Here is a 20,276-nt window from a genome sequence, read left to right as displayed (position 1 = left end):
ATTTTTTTTCTTTTTTAGTTCTTTTATCTCTCTTTCTTTGTCTCTCTCTCTCTCTTTTTAAAATATTTATTTATTCCCTTTTGTTGCCCTCGTTGTTTTATTGTTGTAGTTATTGTTGTTGTTACTGATGTTGTTGTTAGATAGGACAGAGAGAAATTGAGAGAGGAGGGAAAGAAAGAGAGGGGGAGAGAGAGACAGACACCTTCAGACCTGCTTCACTGCTTGTGAAGTGACTCCCCTGTAGGTGGGGAGCTGGGAGCTCGAACCGGGAGCCTTATGCCGGTCCTTGTGTTTTGCGCACTCTCTCTCTCTTTTTTGATAGAGATGAGAGGTATTGAAAAGGACAAAGAGAGAAAGTCACCTGTCTCACTACTTCACTGATTGTGAAACTTCCCTCCCTACAGGTAGGGGTCAGGGGCTTGAACACAGGTTCTCACACATGATAAAGTGTGCACTATGTCAAGTGAGCCACCATCCAGCCACAAATACTCTTCTCTTTATTTATTTAGTTTTTGTTTGTTTGGTTTTTGTTTTTTGTTTCGCTTCCAGGGTTAACACTGGGGTTCAGTGCCTGCCCTAGGAATCCACTGTTTCTGGAAGCCATTTTCTCCTTTTTGTTGCCCTTGTTGTTTATTGTTGCTGTTGTTATTATTATTGTTGTCATTGCTGTCGTTGTTGTTGGACAGGACAGGGAGCAATTGAGAGAGTAGGGAAATACAGAGAGGGGAGAGAAAGCTAGACACCTGCAAACCTGTTTCACTACTGTGATGCAACCCCCACTGCAGGTGGGGAGCTGGGGCTAGAACCGAGATCCTTATGTTGGTTCTAGCGCTTCATGCCATGTTCGCTTAAACTGCTATGTTACCACTGGCTGCCAATTCTCTTTAAAAGCATCATCGTGCTTAATTCTATACAAAAAATTGGATGTAACATTTATTACTTCACTTTAATGGTGAGGAAAAATCTATTTTTCTGTTATGATTTTATTCACCTAAATTAAGGAGTGAGATGAGTTTGTGGGACTTTTTCTTAATTATTTTGTTGTTGTGTTCACAACTAGTAGATTGACGTAGCAACTACATTCACAGCTGTGTACCTGTTATTTGGAGATGACTAATTATATGAGCGTTATGACTTTCCTATCAATGACATTAGACATTACACAAATTTAGGAGCATCAAACAACACAGATTTATTTTCTCACAGTATGATAGCCTAGAAGTCAAGGTGGGTTTGGGTTTGACTGACTCCTTTGCCTTAGGTGTTTTAAGACTGAAGAGGAGGTATCAGTCAGACTTGACTCTTATTTAGGGGTCCTTGAAATAAGAGTGAAGAGATGTGATTATAAAAGAAATCCACTGGGGTTTGGGCAGTGTGCATACAGTGAAACGCGTACATTAGCATGTACTGGGACCTGGCTTCAAACCTTCTGCACCCTACCTGCAGGGGGTGAGCTTCATGATTGGTGAAACTGGTCTGCAGATGTCTTTCTTTCTCACTGTTTCCCCCTCCTGTCTCAAATTCTCTCTGTTCTATCAAAATAAAATAGAAGGGAAAAAAGATATATATATTTATTATATATTATATAATATATATTATTTTTTAATATATTGTTACATATTATAATGTTATATTACAATATTTATATTATATATAATATTTTATTTTTCATATATATATATATATATATATATATATATATATATATATATATATACTGGGAGCACTGTAGTGTAGGCACTGAGCCCAAATGATAATCCTGAAAGAAAAAAAAAAACTAAACTGGAGAGAGAAATCACAGGGTAGACTATGTAGCTTGCTAAGATTATGGGCCAAGTTTAACATCTGGAACCACAAGAAGCTTCTTGTTTCTCTCTCTCTTTCCCCCTTCTTTCTTTCTTTCTATCTCTGAATAAATGAATGGGTTTCAGTGTGCTTTAATTCCACAAAAGAAAGTCAGTTATTCATGATTGGAGGATGAAACCTTTACTTTTCATGCTGGGTGTAAGTCAGGCTTCCTGCTACACTTATCTCAGAAAGTCACATGTAGTCTATATCCTGTTGTCATGATGTTCTCTCCATCTCAAGCCATCAAAGGTGAGAAATATCTATGCACTGAAGCTATGACTCTTTATCCAGCTGTATCTCTTCTGCCTCCATAGAAAGAAAGTGATCTGCTTTTAAGGGCTCAAGTGATTAGAATGGCTTCACAGGATAATCTTTCTATTTTAAGGCTCATAAATCAGAAACTTACTAATATCAAATTCCCAACTGTACTGGAGTCCAGGAACCAACGTAGCATCATTGCTTTTGGCCACCAGCAGTGCTTTTTAGAATTTAACACAATTCTGGTACTATCTACCCAGAGATAATATCAAATTCTATAGATTTTTAAAATTTTTTTATATTTATTTATTTTCCCTTTTGTTGCCCTTGTTTGTTTTTTTTTAATTGCTGTTATAGTTATTATTGTTGTTGTTATTGATGTTGTTAGGACATAGAGAAATAGAGAGAGGAGGGGAAGACAGAGAGGGGGAGAGAAAGATAGAAACCTGCAGACCTGCTTCACCACCTGTGAAGCGACTCCCCTGCAGGGGCGGAGCCGAGGGCTCTAACCAGGATCCTTATGCTGATTCTTGTGCTTCAGGCCACATGCGCTTAACCCCAGATTCTATAGTTTAAAGGGGCTCAGTCTTCCAAGACTGACCTTCACTCAAGATACCAGTTCTGAATTCATATTGTAACTTGTGCTTCTTCTTTTATTTTAATAATTTTTAAAGAATTTATTTATTTTTATTTATGAGAAAGATAGGAAGAGAGAGAGAAAGAACCAGACATCACTCTGGTACATGTGCTGTCGGGGATTAAACTCAGGACCTCATGCTTGAGAGTCCGATGCTTTATCCACTGTGCCATCTCTAGGACCATGTAACTTGTGCTTCTAACCTATAGAATATATATCAGAAGTTCCCAGGACACTCACAGCCTGCTCCAGATTTTAGTAATTACTCAGAAGCATGCAAAGAATTCAAAACACCTATTTATCTACTAAACATTAACTTATTACTGGGAAAGAGTGAACTTTTCTACACTGTTGGTGGGAATGGAATGAGTTCAGTCTCTGCAGAAAACAGTCTAGAGAATCTACCATATAATCTGGCTTTTATTCTATTTCAAATGCGTCTGTATACATATATACATATACACAGCAGTAATATTTATAATACCCCAATTTGGAGGGGCCCTGCAGTATATGGCATGGCAGAGTGCCCATGTAATCTTGTGCAAAGACTCACGATCAATGATGGAGCAACGCTGCAAACTATGCCTATATCTGGCCTAGTGATTAATTCTGGGACCACGTGGGATAGATGTGGGAAGGAGAGTGTATAGAAGTGCCAATGAGAGTCTTGGGATGGAGAGATTATCAGTGCAAGTTACCTGGTTTTGGAGGTGTTAAAGTGAGAAGACAGATGCTTACAAACATCCCCTTTTACCACACTGTTTTTGTCTAAACTCAACTTTCTCTAACATATGTATCTCCATTTTTAGGTTATAAATCTCAGGGTGAAAAAAAATCAACATATCTAATACAAAAGCATATTCAGAATGATATTACCGTATTAACTAGTTGTCATAAAGTTTTAAAAGAGCAACGTTGGACAGCAGGAATGACTTTTTTAAAATCTTGCTTTTATACTTTAAATATTTTTTCTCCCCTCACTTTCATGCACACACTCTTAGGAAAGATAATTTTACTTCTCTCCATTTCTCTTTATCCTAAATAGGACATAAAGCTCGCTCTGACAAGTCTATAGCTACCTGATGACTGGCATAGATATCATTTCTTTTCTTCTTTTTTCCATATTTGACTGAACATAGATATCTTCATGTTCTAATGAATCACAGCCATTTCCATATTTGAGTGACTAGTGCTCATATTCTGAATTAGCTGTTTAGAAACACATCATCAGAAGATATCAAATGTTCAATGGCCTGGGGACAGTAGTTGGAATTTCATATCCAACTTTGTATCTATTTTTCAGAAGAAATTGGGCTTGACACTTCCGGGAGAGATGCCTCCCAATTACTTAGCCAATGGTTTCTCATCTGACTATTTTGGATAGTAAGCTCTAAATATAAGGTTTATGTGGACTTAAGTTGCTTTGTTCAGCAACTAGCAGAGATAAGGACAAATCTAAGTGTTTCATAAAAGTGTGTAATGATGACTATGAACATTTCGATGCCCCTGTGGTTTAGAAAGGATACGCAAGCCCCCCCCCCCAATCCTTGTAAATATGTGAACTAATATAACCAGTTTGAATCTAGAAAAAGGAGTGTATATAGAACCAATATATTTCCTTTATATATTATTTGAAAATTGGATTAAAAGTCTTTGAAATTGGGGTGATAGTGGTAGGGAAGTATTTTCAGTATATTATTTGACTTTGGACCTTTTATTTTCTTGCTGACCAGAGATACAGATACACTCCATTTTTATTTCTTTAGTGGGAAAAAAAGAAAGCTTATTAGGAAAAAATGGATAATGGCAAAAATAAGGAAAGCAATTAACTTTGTATAAAACACAGTGTTCCATAGTAGAGTATGCAAACTCTAAATAAGGCTTTCTAGTTTCCAACAAGCAAAACACACCAACCTAAAAATAACTTTTTTTTCTCATTACTTTGGGCTCATAGTCAGCAACACCTATAAGGACAAGAAAAAAAAAACCTATAAGTGGTTTCATAGATGTCCTGTGGAGAGTTTGAATTGTATGTTTTTAATTATATGCATTAATGTCCCCGAAAAGAAATGCCCAATAACAATGCTTTCTCAAAGGTAATAATACTCCAAAGTAAGCGCCAATAATCACTTAACTGTGTATTATATAGGAGGTCTTTGAGGCAGTGGAACATTTTGTAATTATTGGACAAACTTTTTCGTGAATTATGGTGATGTAGCTATCTGTGATTTCACATATAACGCGTCCTGTGGTCTAGCTAACAGAATATTCCTGTTTGGCAGGTGATGCTTAAACAGACACATGGATTATTCCCACACGTTCAAGAAGCAAGGCTCACTTGTGATTAAGTGCCACCTACCCATAACACTTGATTTCTAGAAACCTACCCCTGCTTTCTAGAACATAAGATCATTCAAGTTTTTCCTTTTCTTTTCTTTTTTCATTCTTCCTTTTTTTCCCCACCAGCGTTGTCACTGCGCCTTTGTGCTTTCATGACAAATCCATAGCTCTTGGTGACCCTTTCATTTTTCTCCTCTCTCTTTTATTTATAGAACAAGGAGAAATTGAAAGGGGAAATGGATGTAGAGAAGGAGAGAGATACCTGCAGCACAAATTCACCCACGATAAAATTTTCACCCTGCAGGTGGGGAGCTGGGGCTTGAACCTCAGTCCTTGTATTCGATAATGTGTGTTGTGTTCAGTGAGGTTCAACACCATCCAGCCCACCCTTAAAGATCCATTCTTTAGGGTGGTGGTAGATAGCATAATGGTTATGCAAAGAGACCCTCATGCCTGAGGCTCCAAAGTCCCAGGTTCTATATCCTATATCACCAGAAGCCAGAGCTGAGCAGTGTTTTGGTAAAAAAGAAAGAAAGGGCAGAGTCAGGCAGTAGCATAACAGGTTAAGCACACATGGAGCAAAGCGCAATGACTGGCATAAGGATCCTAGTTTGAGCCCCCAGCTCCCCACCTGCAGGAGAGTCACTTCACGGGTGGTGAAGCAGGTCTGCAGGTGTCTATCTTTCTCTTCCCCTCTGTCTTCTCCCCCCTCTCCATTTCTCTCTGTCCTTTCTAGCAACGGACAACAAGATAAAGGAAAACAAGAAAAATCCTTCAAGGATTTCAGTTTTGGCATGGTCCTTCTTTGATTACTAACAATCACATTCTCATTTCTTGATGGTCTGTGAAAAAAAAAAGTCTATTATGCTATAGTGTCATGCAAAATATCAACATTTAGACATTGGAAGAAAAGATCTGATTTTCAGACATATAACAAACCTAATATAGCTCAATAAGTTCTTAACAAGTTAAGCCACAAGGACTCAATAGCTTAATTTACTTTGCCCTGCATGTGACGCAGTTTTGAGCTCTTCCTCTACAGCTCTGTAGGAAACTTTGCTGTCATGGTCTCTTTCTCTCTCTCTCCTTCTCTCAGTCTCTCTCTCTCTCTCTCTCTCATTTTTCTGCTTCTTATTTTTTATTGCTGGGACTCAGTGCTTATACTATGAATCCACTGTTCCTGGAAGCCATTTTTCCCACTTTGTTGCCCTTGTTGTTACCCTTGTTATTGTCATTATTATTATTGTCATTGCTATTGTCATAGGATAGGACAGAAATCCAGAGAGGAGGGGAGACAGAGAGAGGGAGAGAAAGATAGAAGCCTGCAGACCTGCTTCACTGCCCATGAAGCGACCCCCTGCAGGTGAGGAGCCCGGGACTCAAACCAGGATCCTTAACTGGTTCTTGTGCTTTGCACCATGTGCACTTAACCCTCTGCACTACTGCCTGACCTGTGTCTCTCTATTAAGGGAAAAAAAAAATCCAACCCTGAGTGGGAAAGTCTCAGTGACAACAACAAAATATTAAACCACCTGACAGTTTGCCTCTGTGCATTTATCCCAGACATAGTAAAGAAGTTTCATACATATTTTTTTTACCTGAGAACTGATGATAAACTCTGGCTTCTGGTAGTACTAGGGTTTGAACCTAGAAGATATATACTTTTAGTCTTATTTTTAAAATTATTAAACTAAACATGACATACTATTCCTGCATAATCTACCCACCTACTTCTTCTTCTAGCATTTGCCCTTCTTCCGTAGCCAGTTAATAGCTTTGAAAGTGACTAGGATCCATGTGGATTCAGTCGGCTAGGAAGGATCGTCAGTTTCCCCAATGAATGGGTACTCACAGGATGCACCACGGGAAGGTCGATCCAATGCATCCCAAGCCCACCTACTTAATTAGTATAAAGCATTTTACCTTAGTACACTTTATAAAAATGATTGTGCTAATGTTAATAATAAATCTTATAATGTATTATATAGTAAAACGATGGTCTTTACCTCTTCTTTACACTCTAAAGTTATTTTAGAGACTCACACTTAAAGATTAACACTATTCAACACCTTTATCTCTCTAAACTCTCAATTTCATCACTTTTTTGCAAGTGTAGTGAGTCATGTGTCTAATTTGATCCAATTTACCATTCAATGTGAAAGTTTTTCTAGGTTTTTCTGTGTCCACATGTTCATTTTCAGACAAAAAATTTTCTTTCTTCAGAATTTTCTGTTTCTCATCCCTGTAAAATGAAACATGTAATTTTTCAGGCCATGAGTACAAGAAGGTTTAAGATCAAACAACAACATTATAAAGTACTCTCAAGTACTACCTGACCTATGGATATAGGCAAACGCTAGAAGAAGAAGTCCCAAAGTGATGAAAATAATTAATATTTTAATTAAGCATAATAAACATGACTGCTTGTTATCTGTTGTACACTTTGCATTCTGCCTTATTTAATATTCACAGAAATACTATGAAGTAGATGAAGTTTACTATTCTATCTGAAATGATGAAGAATAAGAAGTTCACAGAGGCAAAGTGAAACAATTAACCCAGGTCAAAAACATGTGAGAAAAGTTGGACTGAACTCTGAAACTGTCTGATAAGGAGAATGTCTAATAAAGTAGAATATTCTGTATATTTGGTAGTGGAATAGAAATAAGATCTAAGGAGTCAAGTGGTAGCACAGCGGGTTAAGTGAAAGTGGCGCAAAGTGCAAGGACCAGCATGAGGATCCCGGTTCAAGTCTCAGGCTCCCCACCTCCAGAGGAGTCACTTTACAGGCAGTGAAACAGATCTGCAGGGGTCTATCTTTCTCTCCTCCTGTCTTCCCCTCCTCTCTCCATTTCTCTCTGTCCTGTCCAACAATGACGGCATCAATAACAGCAACAATAATAACTACGACAACAATAAAAACAACATGGGCAAGAAAAAGGAAATAAATAAATATTTTTTAAAAAGAAAGAAGATCTTCAGAATACAGACAACATAACCCAAAATGCTGCAGTTTTTAATAGATTTTAGACACTTTACAGCATAATCCCCCTTCCAGGATAGGTTTTGCATAAGTGCATTGCCAAAGTGCTTTACATAAGTAGCCCGAAACAGGCTATGGACTTACATGCTCTTGCCTCCCCCCCCCCCCCCGGCCTTGATGTGGATCTTTCAGTATTTCAAAGCTGTATATCAGTCTATCAAATTGTTAAGACTCAAACCATTGTTTTATTATTGATTGTATCCCGTGACATTAATATTGAAATGAAATCATGATGCTACTTGAGAAACATCTTCAGTTCTGCATTCTAGTTGTCAGCTGATCCACTACACAGACGCTGTGACATTTTAATGTTCAATAGAAACCTTGAATAAGAAAAAATACCCCATACATTACTACTCACCCCACCCTTTCTTTGATCTTACTAGAACAGAATTTGCAAAATACTATTGCCTTGAGCTCCTGAAAGATTTCAGATTTTCTTATAAAAAAGTTCTTTGAGCTTGTAGTTAGCCTTTCCCTGCTTCACTGAGAGCCAAATATGAAACCAACGGAGTCAGAATAATGTGAATGAGCAATATCAACTCACAGTAGATTCAAAATCTCCACTGTCTTCTAACACTGACTCACAGTTACTGGAACACACTTGGGTTCCTCTTGGGGAAAACAACAACAACAACAACTCTCTATTATATATTCTAATTGAAAGATCAAGAGAGGGAATTTAGAACTGATTTCTAACATATACTTTAGAGTATGGAAAGAATGTTGGCTTGAATTGGAGATTAAGAGACTGTTAAAAGAGATAAATTGAGTAATAACTGTGGTTCCACAGGTGAAGAAAGGTTGGACATTAAAATAATGGGTTATCAGTCATAGTCTGAGTAGAGCTCTTTTTCATTCTGTCAACAGAGTACTGTAAAGAACTTCAGTATATAAAGCACTAAGGAGAAGAACTAGAAAGTAACTTTTCAAGTACAGTATTTTTTCCCTTTCTTTATTAGTGACTTAATAATGATTAACAAGATTGTAAGATAACAGGAAAACAATTGCACACAGTTCCCACCACGAGAATTTCATATCCCAACCCCTCTATTGGAAACTTCCCTTTTCTTTATCCATCTGGGAGTATGGAGCAAAATTCTTTATGGAGTGCAAAAGATGGGAGGTCTGGCTTTTGTAATTGCTTCTCCACTGAACATGGATGTTGGCAGGTTGATTCATATGCACCCCCCCCCCCCCCGCCTGATATCTTTTCCTAGTAGGGTAGGGCTCTGGGGAAGTGAGGTTCCAGAGCACATTGGTCATATGGTCTACCCAGGGATGTCAGGATGGCATCATATGAAACTTAGTGGCTGAAAGGTGTTAAAGATATAAAGCAGGACAATTTTTTAAAAACGATTGCCACGTAACAATAAGGCGTACTCCAGTATAAATCAATAGAACATAGGAGAAGGGAAGATAAAATTTAGTGAGAAATTATAATGCATCAAGAGTCACGTACATTCCCCTATCTAATTTTATTGAGTTATTCTTTCACATAAGAGAGAGACAGAGACAGAGAGAGAGAGAGAGAGAGAGGGGGGGAGATAAGATAAAGCTGGACATATTTCTTTAACCTTGCTTCACCATTGCTTCCAACCTCCTGAATTACCTACAGAATATGATAATCTTTTTCAGAATTATATAGTAGAAACCCAACTTCAGGGGGCTAGTGGTTGCCCACCTTCAGCCCCATACCCCCACTAAAGAAGGGAAGCTTCAGAAGCAGTAAAGCAAATCTGCAGATGTTTCACTTCCTCTCCCTCTCCGTCTCCTCCTTTCCTCTCAATTCTTCTGTCTCTATCCAAAAATAAGTAAAAGAAAACAGAGGAGATATATAAATAAAATAACTTCATTCTAGACGGTAATAATACTCATGTGTGGAAAATGGCTGAACATTTTATTTTCCATAAAGATAAATTATTAAAAAAACACTCTGATATATGAATAATCACTTATGACTATAGCATTTGCAAATGTTATGCTAAATACATAGAAGAAAATTATGCTTAAGTGTACATCCCATATATACCTGAATTTAAAACTCAACTTCTGCATACTTAGTATATTTTTTTAAAAAGGTTTAATTTGTACTAAACTGTTAAAAATTTGGCATGGGAGTCTGAGAAGTGGCATACCTATCTCTGTGCACATATGACCATGAACAAAGACTTGAGTTCAAGCCCCTGGTTCCCACCTTCATGGGTGGCATGCTTCATGAGCAGTGAGAAACAGTGCTACAGGAGTCTCTCTCTTTCTACCTACCTTTCCTCTCCCTCTAAGTCCCTCTCTGTCTCTACTCAAGTTAGATATAAAATAAAAACATTTAAAAATAAAATATAAAATTTTGGCATGAGTAATATTTATAAATGATAACATCTGAACTTAAAATATAATGCATTCCCACACTCAAGTCTGAAAAATATGAAAAAAATGTGGACTAATGATAGGAATTGCTTAGAAAATGCTTTATAGTATAGGGGAAAACCAACTAGTATTGCATGACTATTTTTGACGTTGGATGAAATACCACCTGTATATAATACTATTTCAAAAGTTTCTGTATTATTACTCTGGTTCTATTTGTAAACAGTTACACAATTTTATTGGCACTGTCTTATTCAACTATTTTCATTAAAACATATCTATGTGTGTGTGTATGCATGTATAAGATTTGAGCAGTGTTTTCATGCTCTTTTTTTAAAAAGTTTTATTTATAAAAAGGAAATACTGACAAAAACCATAGGATAAGAGGGGTGCAACTCCACACAGTTCCCACCACCAGAGCTCCGTATCCCACCCCATGCTCTTTTTAAGTGGTATTCCTCTTGCGAAAACAAGTCTACTGACAAAAACCATAGGATAATGTTGGTATGTTTCATGTTGGTTTGGTCTCCTTCCCCCCACCTCTGGGAGATTGTGGTTTAGCCCTGATAGTTTCGCACGCCCCCTTTTCCCCGCCCCAAAAGAACCCCTATGGACTTCCAGAGTCCGCCGCAGAAGCTGGCGGGAGGAGAAAGATGGAGAAGCACATGGTGTGGTGATTTGCCCGCTCGTGAATAAAGATTAAACTGCAGCTTCTCAGCTAAGGGGTACAACTCCACACAGTTCCCACTACCAGAGCTCCGTATCCCGTCCCATGCTCTTTTTCAGTGGAATTCCTCTTGCTAAAACAAGTTCTCAGCTATGCGCCAAATCTCCAAGGCCAGGGACATACAGTTTTCTTCTTTTTAAATGCAAATTGTGGTTTCTTCTAACTCTGATGCAGAACCTGTTGCTTTTGCTAATCATGAAGATGAGGGAAGAAAAAGAATTATTTATGTGTGTGTGTGTGCATGTAAGAAAAAAAAATATATATAATAGTCATTCTTTTATCATTACTTCTTTGTTATATGACCACATTGTCTGTTCTTGGATTTAGGACCTCTAGATGGCCCCACATTTGCTTTTCAAGCTAACTTTTTCATCCACCATTTAAATTGCAGAAAAACAGAACATTGGTCTTTTGGACAGGGGTCTTAGTGTTCAGCACACACATACACATACAAGAAAAAAAAAAAAGTTTGGTAGTAGATCCAGATACCACTTTGGTTCAATTTAAATTGAATCTAAGTTTTCTGAAACCTGTATTCTATAATTGGAGAGATTTTTTTGAGGATCACAATACTATTTTCAAATCAGATTTAAATTACAATCAAGTACTATTTAGAATAAGAAAAGAAATCCCAGTGGACCAGAAGACAGCACAATGGTTATGCAAAAGACTTTCTTGCCTGAGGCTCAGAAGTCCCAGGTTCAATACCTGATATCATCATATTCCAGAACTGAACAGTGTTTTGTTCTCTCCCTATTTCACCTCATTATTTCTTTCTTATAATAAATAAAGTTTAAAATAAGTTGCATATATTATATTAAATTGTGATCTCATAATTATAAATGTGTATGTCACATTTTACTATTGTAAAGTAAATGAAGGGATTGTTGTCATGGTTTTTCTTAAAGTATCATTTGGTTTCAGACCTCTCAACCATGCTTTTCCTCTATATACATCCACTTCAGAGACTGAGTGTAGTGGGGGAAGTTAATATGTAGTACAATTTCTGATCATTTTATATTGTCATGATACTAAGAATTATGATGGTGGGTAGAAGGAATATTCTCTCCTCACAAATTTATTTTCCTACCTGAGGAGTGCTAGAAATAACATTATGTCCAACAACTCCAAAGCAAACAGACATCAGCTTAGATCCCAATCATGTTGAGATTTGGAGAGAAGTTCTGGCATCAGCCCACATAAGCAGAAGTATGAATAGGTCTAATAGTTATGAGTACAGTAGTTTCAATTTGGGCTGGAGAGATCATAATGTATTCATGTCTGAGGTTGCTGGGTCCCAGGTTCAATCTCCAACGTCATAAACCTAAATTGAGCATTACTTTGATAATAGAAAGGAAAAAAAAAAGAAAAAAATTCAAGAAGAAAGAAGTAAGTTCTGGAAAGTACAGTAGTTGGAGTTTTAATGATTAAATAAAATTAATTTTGAAAAGTGTGTAATTCTCATGACCATATAAATGGACTGCTATGGGTTATTAGTTATTTAGAATTATTCTGAGTAAGTGGAGAATAACAAGTTCATTATCTTTACAAATAAGATTATATTGGTCCTAACTGTTGCAAAAGACTATATTGGTATGGTAGGCTGCTTTTAGTCTTCTCTCTCTCTCTCTCTCTTCTTTTTGTTGTCAACTCTGGTTTATGGTGGTGCTAGGGATTAAACATGAGATCTTTGGTGCCTCAAGGCATGAAAGGTCTACTCTTTCTTTTTAGGATATTTTTAGATCACTGTTTCTCTAGTAGCTCTATTTCACTAAATGTTTCAATTTTAATGGGACATGTGAACTAAAATAAGTAAGTTATAATCTAGACATTCAGAATAGACTTGGTACATGGTGTAATTCCATGCACATTTTACTATTGAACTCTTTCCCATTGAAATTTTTATGTTGGTGAGTCACCAAAGGATCCGTTTGTATAGTGTTTTTTCTTGATCCAAAATTCTTTTTTTTTTAAGTAATTCATTTTAAGTAACAGAAAGTTAATTCACACCAGACCAGGTTAAATTTAATAGTGGCTTATAGTAGGATGCTAGGGCAGCTAACTCATTGATTTGAGGGAAAATCTGAGAAATCATAGAGGACTCCAAGAACCTCAGAAACAGAAACCAGAGATTCAATACCACTAAACTTATTTGTCTCTCTGTAATAATCTTTCTTTGTCCCTCTCCATTTTTACTTTCATTTCTTCCTTCATTGATTTATCTAGATTTCTAGAGGAAAATCAACCTTTACCTACTTGTGTAGAAGAAATTACTAGTAGTCCCAAGTATAGCCTTTGTTTGTTTTTAATTTCTTTATTGGGGGGTTAATGGTTTACAGTCAACAGTAAGATACAAGTGATACATGGATAACATTTCCACATAACATTACAACCCCCACTAGGTCTTCCTCTGCCTTTATGTTTCAGGACCTAAACCTTACCCCCACCCCAGAGTGTTTTGCTTTGGCATAATGCACCAACTCTAGTCCAAGTTCTCCTTAAGTTTTCCCTTCTCAAATTGTTTTTCAACTTCTATGAGTGAGATCAACCCATATTCATCCTTTTCTTTCTGACTTACCTCACTTAACATGATATCTTCAAGCTCCATCCAAAATAGGGTAAATAAGGTGAATTCACCATGAATCTGACACTTTGAGCATCAGGAATAAAAGTTTCTCTGTATAACCATTATGTCATCTACCCCTGTTCATATTTCTCAGTTTTCGACATAACAATTCAACCCCCCTTTAGGTCCTCCTCTGCCAGGACCTGAACCCTCCCCTGTCCCCCAGAGTCCTTTACTTTGGTGCAATAGACTAGACCCAGTTCAAGTTCTGTTTTGTGTTTATTGTTCAATATATATATATATATATATATATATATATATATATATATATATATATATTCTTGGGTTTGTTTCAATGAAGATGCCTTTAAAATTTAGATGGAAAAGAGCTCTGCCAATAGTTTCCCCTAAGTATTTTATAGTTTCTGGTTTAACTTGGAAGAGGTGTTGAAATCCTCTACTGTTCCTGTGTTGCTGTTAATATATATCTGTAGCCCTTTCAGTAGATGTTTGATGTATTTAAATGGCCTCTTATTGGGTTTATAGATGTTAATAATTGTTAAGTTCTCTTGATTGACTGATCCTCTGAGCATTAAGTAATATACGGCCCTATCTTTTTAAATTTTATTTATTTTAAGGTCTGTCATGTCAAATTGAGAATAGCTGTTCCTACCCTTTTTGTGGCCTGTTGGCTTGTATGGTAGTTTAACAACCTTTCACTTTGAGTTTGTGTTTTGTTGAGTTAGGTGGGATCCCTGCAGACAACATATGGTTGGGTTGTGTTTTCTGAACCATCTTTCTACTATGCCTTTAGATAAGTGAATTAAGGCCACTGACATTTATTGATATTATAGAATGAAGATATTTTAATGTCATTATTCTAAAATTTTAGAGTGTCCTGATATATGGCATGTTTGTGATGCTATAATTGTTTATAAGAGAACTTTCAGAACTTCTTTTAGGGCAAATTTGGTGATAGTTGATTCTTTCAACTGTTGCTTGTCTGAGAAGGTTTTTATGCCTCCATCTAGTCTGAATGACAGTTTAGCAGGATACAGTAGTCTTGGTTGAAAGCCTTTCTCATTGAGAGCTTGATATATACCTTGCCACTCTCTTCTGGCCTTTAGTGTTTGTGTGGTGAAATTTGCAGCTAATATTATGGGTTTTCCTCTGTAGATGACTCTATTTTTTCTCTTGCTACATGCAAGATCCTTTCCCTATCTTTATTCCTTTTCATCTAAGTATAATGTGTCTTGGTGTTTTTAAGTCTGGGTTAATTTTGTTTGGAACTCTCTAAGATTCTTGAACCTTTATGTCTTTTATGTTGTCTAGACTGGAGAAATTCTCAGATATTATGTGCTGTAGAATGCTTTCTTCCCCTCCCTCTCTTTCTTGCTCTGGCAAGCCAATAATTCGTATATTAATTCTTTTTTCTTTCTTTCTTTCTTTCTTTTTTTAAAGCTTTATTTATTACTGGATAGAGACAGAGAGAAATTGAGGGGGAGGAGAGTGAGAGATGGAGAGAGACAGAGAGACACCTGAAGCTCTGCTTCACCACTCATAAAGCTTTTCCCCTGCAGGTGGGGACCAGGGGCTTGAACCCAGGACCTTGCACACTGTAGTGTGTGTGCTTAACTAGGTGCACCACTGCCTGGCCCCTCATATATTACTTACTTCTTTTGAAGTCATCCCTTATGGCTCTGTTGTTGTTTTCAGCATCTCTTAATCTCTTTTTGAGATCTCTTACTTCTTTCTAGTTTTCTCTAATTCATTCTTGATATTGCTAATTCTGTTTTCTGCCTCACTTATTCTATTCTATTCTCTCTCCCCTCTACTATTTTCTGTAGCTCAGCAATAGTGTTATCCTGTTCTGATATGATATTAGCTTGTTCATCCCAACTATTTCAGCTTTCAGCTCTCTAGTTACATAAAGACAGTATTTTCTTTCAAAGTCTCATTTGCTTTTTCCTCATTTCTGATGATATTACTTTCAAACTCTTTCCTCACTCCTGATGATATTACTTTCAAACTCTTTCCTCATTCCTGTGATTAATGCGTCAATTAGTGTTTGGATCTTGTCCTCATTCTTATGTGCTTCTACCTTTGGTGGGGTGGGGGGATATCTGGGTTTCTGCCCTGGTTCATTTCTCCACCATTTCTTCTTTGTTAAACATTGTATGTGGTGTGTTATGAGGTCCCTCTATCAGTACTGTTCAACCCACTAATCACACCTGCCTGAATTGACTTGTGTCTAAGTAATCTATTTAGTTCACTGTTGGAAATCAACAGTTTTTTCAGTGCTGTCTCAGTCCTTGAGTTGAAGCATAGTGGCTGTTAACCCCTCTTTTGCTCTTTATCTTCCCAGTAAGCTATGGGAGCCTGTGGGCTTTTTAAGTATAAGTAATTTTTTTTTTTTTTTTTTTTTGCTTAATTACTCACTCTTAACCTAGAAATAAAACAGGCTGGGGGAGATAACACAGTGGTTATGCAAAGAAACTCCCATGTCCCGAGGGTCCAAAGTCTCAAGCCCAATTCAGCTTCTTTGAGGGCAGCCAGAGCCAAGCTGGGCAGTATTCCTAGGTCCAAGAGTTTCTAAACAAATCCTATTTATTTGCACTCTGTGGGTTCTGAGGCAGTTATTCAATGTGTTTCTGAATTCATTAGGAGAACAATGTGGAAAGGCTGCCACTATACAACTCCATTACCAGACCAGTGGGAGTGTATGTCTTCTCCAGAGTGTCCCGATCTGCCTCCAATGTCAGCACAGGGCCTTCCAGCTGCTGCTCCATCCTCCAAGGGATAGTAGCAATGGAGAATCACAGTTGCATTTGGTGAGATATAGGTGATCTTCTCCTCCAGTCATCAGTTTATTTGTTGAAAACTCAGACTGGACGTAATGCCTCAACTGGTACACTGTCAGACTGTTACCAGTCGCTTCTGAGTTGATATGGGCTTTCAGCAGCAGGAATCTCTCCTTAGGCCCCTCTCTGTCCACAAGCCACATGTGTTTGCACTCACCCATGACTTGGTGGATTCTCAAAGTATTCTGAGTCTTGTTGTGTTCTCAAGTGATCTTCTTTGTTATCTTAGTTGACTGGGGAGAGAAGAGAAATGCAGCTGCTGCTACTTTGTAAACCTGCCTCCAGAAGTCCATTAGCCTTTTACTTTGGTGATGAAAGATTCAGGAAGGTGTTTTTTACCTCTAATTTCACTAGAATTAAGCATTGTAGTAAATAATTTGATTTTTCTGACTTGAGTAATGCATCTTTGGAAGTTGCAGGCAAGTACATTAATATGATTACCCCACCCAACTTTGGTGTACCATTTTGTACATAAAAGTCAACAGTTATAGAAATCATATCATAATAATTTTGTTCTTATAATCTTTGCTTCCATATCACTGTGATTTTGTCATTGTTTTGAGCATCACAGCTTGATATTCTCAGTTGAATTTCAAATATAAGCAGACAATATTGTATCTGCTTATCATTTAACTTCTAAGTGTAGTTTCATTTGGGTGCAATTTTAACTGAAGTGAAAAGTCCTTCCAGAATCATAAATAGCTTTCTGTGTATGCTTTACTTATAAATTCATATGTAGTCTTAATATTTCAGCTTTTAACAGATATTTTTATTATTGTGATTCACATCACAGAAAAATTGGCAGGCAGTTGTCTTAAATTTTTGTTTAACATTTTCAACATTGCAGGTTTTTTTCTGCTAAATTTTTAACATTATTGTTATCTTTTGAGATATGTTACATCTGAGATTTATACATACATCCTAGAGGTTTTATTGGAGGAGAAATCCACTTCTGCCCCCCCCCAAATTCTCAACTATTAACAGGTTTAAAAAATAGTAATAATAATTTATTATTTGTTGAATAGAGACAGAGAAATTGAGAATATATGAGGGGAGATATAGAGGGAAGGAGAAAAAGATACACCTGCATAATTGCTTCATTGACACTGGGAGCTTGAACCCAAGTTCAAGAATTGTAACATATATGCTCAACTAGGGGCACCATCAACTGACCCTAACTGGTATACTTTTAAACATTTTTGTTGCTGTTTTTCTGTTTCTTCACTTTGGTTTTTTATGGATATTAGAATATTGTAAAGTTTAATAGATAATTTTATTTTAGAGTTCAGAGTCAGAGTCATCAAAATAGCTCACCTGGATAGTGTGCCTGCTTTGCCATGTGCTTGCCTCAGATTTGAACCTCACCTCTTGTGATGTCTTTGCTACTCTATCCATTTGAAGTAATCTGGTCTGACATGGTGAAGATCTACTGATGACAAAATAAAGTTCATATTTACTGACTATGGAATCATCTGAGATTAGACTTTATATAGTGGTACTTTTGTTTTTCAGTTCCACTAAGATCTTATTTGCAATTCCACAACTCCTAGGTTGATATATATATCACAACTTCATTTATGTAACTTCCCCTGATACCTTGGTTCTCCCATGTAGTACAGAGGTTCAACCCCAGGTACATGTGTGGAAGGCATGTACCCTATCTTCTAGCCCACATAGTATATTTTAAAAGTCTTATACTTGTTTTCGTTTCATGATAATAAATATTATTTAAAATTAATTAAAATTATTTTTGAAATAAATTTTAAAATATTAAAAGTAAAGAAAGGGTAGATGCTAATGTGTATGAGGAATCAGAACAATAGTCTCGTACATTTATTATCATACAACTACAATTCCCTACATGTGATGAAAATAAAAACATACAAAAATGTTCCTATTATAATGGAAACTATAATCAAAAATGTCTTTTAATAACTGTAACAACCATTCTACATCCAGTGATTCACCTGCCTAGTAAATCATCTTGTCTTTTCAAAATGTCTTGGAAAGGATGTTATTCTTTCAAATATTTAACCAACAGAGTGGATACTGGAGGTCAATGGAGTTTTACACTAAATCCAAAATATATATGATTTTTGGTAGATATATACATCAAAGATTGGATAATGTGCTAGAAACCAATTCACATTTTTCTTTTCAAAAAAGAATATAACCAGAACTACTGTGAAGTAATAATTTCACTAATAATAATTTTATATCACTAGATATTAACAGTGATACTTAGATCAGAGTTATCATATGAATTTAATAAGTTCTTGCATGCAAATTCCTAGGAGTGATAATTTGACCCTCCCACCTGTACCACCACTTAACAACAACAACACAAGTAAAAGCAAAATAAATGAAGCAATATGTATTCCAGATACCATATATTAAATAATGAAGTGCAGAGATAGATCCTTGAGAGATAACAATAACACAGGGCGGTGGGGGCGGGTGGTTTACTACCTGAACAGTTTCTTGGTCATTGCACAAGATGGGGAAACAGACAGAACGATAGAAATTGGTGAACTGAAGAGAGGAGTTGAGATTCCATTGAAACATTTCAAATATATATATATATAGATAGATAGATAGATAGATAGATAGATAGAGATAGAGAGAGAGAGAGGTTATCTGAAAAATAAATTCATATTATAATATTATCAGCCATTCCTGAAATGATAAATATAAAATCTTAAAGTTATTTTCATATAAAGGCCACAGATAAAGTAGGCATTATCTTATTTGTAACAAAACAAGTGAGAAGATAGTGGAATCAGAGTTTTACACTATTGTAAAGCAAAGATTGTTAATTAAGATTCTGTAGCTGGCAAATATATTTCCCAAAACTAAAAGAAAATTTTTCAGACATGCAGAACCTGAGAGAATGTCACATCAGAACACCCACCCAATGAGCTCTATTAAAATGTCATGTAGATAAGAGGAAATTATGGTGGTTGGAAATCAAAACTTACACGAAAGAATAAAGAGAATAAGATATGCCATGTACATGGGTACATATATGTTTTCTCTTGTATTATTTAAATACACTAACAGATTAAGTGATTGAGCAAATAGCAAGTTATTGAGGAGGCTGTAGCATGAACAGTGAAAAAACATTAATTAATTAACGCTTATTTTTCTTTACTACAAAAATTGAGAGAGAAGGACAAGTAGAGAGGGAGTAAGAAGAACATCTTAAGCACAGCTTCATTGTTTGTGAGACTTCCCCGCTGCAGGTGGGGGTAGGAGGCTTGAACCCCATCCTTATGTATGGTAACTGAGCATGCTACAGGGTCCACCACAGCCCCTCAAGTGGCAAGTTTCAAGGCCTTATCCAGTTATCTGTAGTAGAGTGTCACCAGCATCTTTTACTCCAGTTGATAATATTGGCAGATACAAACATCTAGGATAGTGACCATATAAGTACATTGCACGTCAATGCTAAATTAAAAGAATTCAAGTGAGTATTGCCTGGCACTGAAATTTTTCTTGTTGAATCACCAAATAAATTGCTCTAGGAGCTTGGTAGTCACTATGCTTCTCAATTTCACTACCTAAATGTCTAAAATTAGATTATTAATACCACTGAATTTTACTGACAATATGGATAATTGTTGAAAAAT

The sequence above is a fragment of the Erinaceus europaeus genome, chromosome 18 (genome assembly GCF_950295315.1).
Source record: "Erinaceus europaeus chromosome 18, mEriEur2.1, whole genome shotgun sequence".
Lineage (NCBI taxonomy): Eukaryota > Metazoa > Chordata > Mammalia > Eulipotyphla > Erinaceidae > Erinaceus > Erinaceus europaeus.
Note: the sequence above shows the minus strand (reverse complement) of the source record.